The sequence below is a fragment of the Apium graveolens genome, chromosome 9, assembly GCF_009905375.1.
Source record: "Apium graveolens cultivar Ventura chromosome 9, ASM990537v1, whole genome shotgun sequence".
In the NCBI taxonomy this organism is placed as follows: domain Eukaryota; kingdom Viridiplantae; phylum Streptophyta; class Magnoliopsida; order Apiales; family Apiaceae; genus Apium; species Apium graveolens.
The window spans coordinates 20,293,937-20,298,955 of NC_133655.1; the positions used below are offsets into that span (position 1 = coordinate 20,293,937).

At 31.9% G+C, this 5,019-nt stretch overlaps 1 long non-coding RNA gene across 1 annotated transcript; it reads left to right on the top strand.

Annotated features, from left to right (window-relative positions):
- The first annotated feature begins 1,092 nt into the window (after positions 1-1,092).
- LOC141684819 (uncharacterized) lies at positions 1,093-5,019 on the top strand. Its single transcript, XR_012560697.1, has 5 exons — positions 1,093-1,512; positions 2,796-2,950; positions 3,976-4,089; positions 4,280-4,457; positions 4,828-5,019. It is a non-coding gene; the product is annotated as an uncharacterized LOC141684819 (long non-coding RNA).

Below are 5,019 nucleotides of genomic sequence, written 5' to 3' on the forward strand. Positions count from 1 at the left end.
ACTTTGTCAGCAAATCCATCAATGTACTCCACCATACAAATTGAACCTCGAACTTTCCTCCAACCCAATTCATCATGAACCTCGAACCTTGGCTCTGATACCACTTGTTAGGAGGAAACACACACACATATTCGAGATTCAATTATACCAATACAGAGTACGCACACAAACATACAACAATATATTTGACGTGGAAAACCCACGTCCCAACTTGTATTATTAATCAAAATAATTATCAATAATACATTAATACATAACACCTCAATGGTGTCTCAAACTGATACTTGTGACAACCAATGCTCAAACATCTCTCACACGATACCTAAGACGACTACATCTCTTAAGCATACATCAAAACAATAACATGACTATGTATATATAGCCATCAGAAACTGAGCCAACAAGACATACCTAATCTGATTACAATAATAATTGCATGCCCACTACACCAAATATGACCAATTGCAACGTCCTCCAAAAAAATCTTACCCAAATATGTTACCTTAGCTATGCTACTTATGAGCTAATATAACATTACGCGTTTTTTGTTACCTTAGCCAAAAACATGATGTTACATTAGCTATAAATTGTTGCAGTTTGTAACATAATTTTTAAAGTGTTAGCTTATGTTATTAAAATATATATATATATAATATTTTTAAGCTCAAACATTAATTTAATTTAATTTTATAATTAAACATTATTTACAAATTGAATAAATCAAGATTTTCGGTGATATATGAATTTTGTACACAATAAAATTTAAAATTTTAAAAATAAGAATTTTAAAGTAATAAAAATTTAGAAATTTAAAAGTAATAAATAGTAAAAATAGTATAATTTTCACTTTTTTTATATGAGTGATAAATATAATTATTTAAAATAAAAAAATATTAAAATGTAAATATAAGAATTATAAAATTACTAAAACACATACACGTAATTAACCTTTTATAATAATTATTTAAATTTATTTATAAAAATAATAAAATACGTATACATAAATTATTGGACTCATAATAAGGTGGGGCAATAATTGGGCTCAAGCGGGATAAATTTTGGGTAACAGTCGCCCAAAATTTTCACACATTTTAAAAATTTTGTGTACACACTCCCTCTGCTTTTTCTGATATCTCAATACACTCACCCACTTTTTTTCTCTTTTCCTTCCCTTTCTCACTAATCTATCTCGTCTATCCGTCTCTCTACCACGACTATGTCCTCCCTCTCTCACCAATCTCTCATGTCTCCGTCTGTCCACCACTACTATTATATACTATGTAATTAGGAATTTTCTTTTGTAATTAGGGGTCAAATGAATTACGGTCGAGGCTTGGGTTCTTCAACTAGGGCTTAGTTCCTTCTTTAAACTTTATATACTCTCTCTCTTCATCTACTCTGTCTCCCTCCCTCCCTCACTCCCATCTCTCTCTTCTTTCTCTCTCCCCCTTCTCACGCCCCCCTCTCTATCTCTTTCGTGTTCTTAACTTGGGGGTTTTCTTGCATCATTTTGTAAGTTATTATTATATAAGAGATTCTTGAGATGATAATTGTGTAACTAATTTCCATGTGATTTATTAATAACGGAAATTGAACTAGTGGAGATATAATTTTGTACTTGAAAGTCGATTGAATTAAAGAAATGGAGGGGTATCTTATTTGTTGGAGTGATTTAGTTCATTTTTTCTAATTGGATGTTGTGAGTCCATTATGTTCCTGTTTCTGTGTATATTGTTAGGAGTGATTTATATTACACTGTTAGGAATGATTTATATTAGGAGTGATTTACATTACATTGTTAGGAATGATTAATATTCATTTTTTGATTTTACACAGTAAACTCCTTTGAATATTCTAAAAATGGTTTGGAGTGATTTATAGATTAAGTTGATAAAATAGTCATATGAATGGAGAAGAAGTCTATTTATACCTTCCTTTACTTTTACGTGAATCTGAAGAGAAAACAGTCATAAGAACATAGATGTCCAGATAGATTCACTTGTCTGAAGACTTGAGATGGCCAGATAGGATTGTTTATACCGTACGACTCTTTTTAGCCTTAGTTGTTAGTTGTTACTATTCTAATGCAATATAAATGCCAGGTTAACAAGTGGGAAAATGTTGTATATGACGAGTTTGTTCATCCAGTGGATTATGTTGTTGATTTTCGTACCCAAATCAATGGAATTAGACCCAGTGACTTAAAAAAATGTTGGTTCAAGCTGCCTTATTCATTGCTTAAATTGGAACTAACTCAAAGCATATGTTGATAATATATTTAATCTTGTCTAACGAATTACTGCTTTAATCTTTTTTTTAGAAAAAGTCTAAGAACCTTAGGTAGGGATCTCTCACACATGCAAGCATACACATCTATGCCAGATTTAAAGATAATCAAGTAAAGCTAACAATATAACAGATAATACAAATAAATTTAGAGCTTAATAGTATATTTGATAACTTGCTTAGTAGTTTCGTCATTGTATGATATATTGTATGATAACTCTTATAGTTAACCTACATTGGAGATGGGCGTTATTGTTAATCTTACAACAATATGGATTTCTTTTTCTACAAATTGAAACATATCTTACGGCAAATTGTATATGCGTGTTATTCTTGAGATTCTAGTATTATGTAAATGTTTGGTTACTTTTTCTATTTCTGGAAGGGTGGGTGGACTTGCTGTTATGTGCATTTTGCTTTTATCCCATATTTTTTTTGTTGATAGAATAGTCATTTTCTATCTACAAGAAAACAATTCATTTATACTGAATAAATTATTTACATTGCAGCTCCGGACCGGGGATCTGATGATGTGTATGGAGTATGGAAGATAGATGACACTGATCATAGTTTCTCATCTCAGCCTTTTTGAATTAGATATGCAAGGCATGACGTTCTTCTCTCACTCATGGTCTCTTTTAACTTACCCCATGATATATCAAAGGTATCCCTCGCCTAACCTCTCTTAAAATAGTTGATAAGTACAAGTGGCTCTGGCTTAAGCACAAGTGGTTATTGATTAAATAATATTTTCGCAATTCCGATTTGTAGTTAACACTACAATTTACTCTTGGTCTGAATATGTAAATTAATATTCCATTAATAAGACTCCATCAATTATACATTTCCTTATAGTAAGGAATGAATACCGATTTTCTGCATCAGTATATAATATTTGCGGTTCAGTACATTAAAGCCCCAATAATACCAAGCTTATAGAAGTTCAAACCCTAGGTTTAAGTTCTTTTATATTGAGATATACTTAGTATTCAACTGTTACAATACTTATGTAGTTTCTCAATAAATATTGTGTGGGACATGAATGAGATTTAACAAGGACCCGGTGATACTTTATTCTCATGAAGTGCATTCAAATGATCAGAAAGTCATTGTATCTTTTCTTATAAAACAGATTTTTAGACCTAAATGAAATAATTTTCTTTCAACTGATTTTAAGAACCAAGTTACTAGAAATTCAAATCCTGTTATAAACCTAAAAGACTTTTACCAATTGCCTTAGGTTTTCCAGTTACACAACCGTTCAAACATATAGGATGAGTTATAATGTGATTGTTCCATGTCACACATTTCAAGCTATGAGTTATAATGTTGAATGGCGCATAGCATATATTTCTTTCTTTGAGACACGGATGCACTTAGTCCATAGTATTGAAGTACAAACGCTGGTTACTTGTTAGTACAAATTAATCGCAATAACATATAAGAGAAAATGACCTTGGGATCTATGACGATTTCTTATATTTAACTAATTCTTGTTCTTGTATTTGGAATTGTCTTACAAAATGAATAACGGATACGTGAATTCAAACTTTTGATCCAGTATTAGCTAACTAAACAAATAACAGAGATTATTTATTGTTTTTAACTTAAAAGAAATTTGTTTTAGCATCCCATATTACTTTTCTACCTAATAATTTATAAATTCCTTGTGTCTGGTACACATTACAGACTGTGATTAATCAGATTAATCATGCAATTGGAGCTTCAGGAGTTATTAGCCAGGAATGCAAGTCTGTCGTTTCGTAGTATGGAAAGACCATATTGGACTTGCTGTTATCAAAGGTACATTACTATATCTGAAACTTCACTTATTTTCCCTTGGCATTAATTAATATATTACTTTTTTCCAGCTGCTTGTATAAGATATATACTGGAAGTTATTTTGTAAACATGCCTACATAGCATTTGGATTCTTGAATCCATACATTTTGACTGCTTATGACTAATTGGCTGTTTCTAATGGTGATCATAGGCGCAATCCCGGAAAATCTGCTCACAAAATGGCATGTGCTTTTTGGGTAGTACTCATGATCGTAGGCCAGTTTCAACATGTTGCTTTAGCGATCAGCTGTTGACTACAACAGCCTCTCTTCAATGCCTTCTGTTACTTTCACACCTGGTAGAAAACATTTAACCTCCTTGCAGATCAGGTAATTGCAAGATGCAACCATAGGCTTGAGTTAATGTCACCTTAGTAATATTTTTTTCCGTAAATTATCACCCAAATTTAATGTTCACGCCAAGCTTTAAATGCAGCCACCTCCATTTCTATATATTAATATTCTTGCTTCGTCTTCTATTTCAGTTGAAATTTGTTTTCCAACTGTAAAGGAACTACATTTTCTTTTTTGAATCAATTATATTTATGTAAGGTGTATCTGGCCCCTTTTCCTTTCATGTAAAAGGATCAGTCTACATAAGTAATCATGCCAGCTTTATGTTATTCTGTTGTGCTTTCATGCTTTATGCTGACTTTGAATTATCTAAAATAATCTGAAAGTGTGTTTGGCTCGCTCGCAGATGATGTTTTACGAGTTCATGCCTAATGGTGATGATTGGGCTGCAAAAGCTATAGCAAAGACAAATGCAACAAGTCGTAAGGTGTATGGTACACCAATAACTGGCCGCAGCAGCTTCTAGTACCAGTGTTTTTCAAGTTTATAAGCGTATAACGCAATCTATTAAGTCGTGAACTAGTTTAACTTTTGTTTA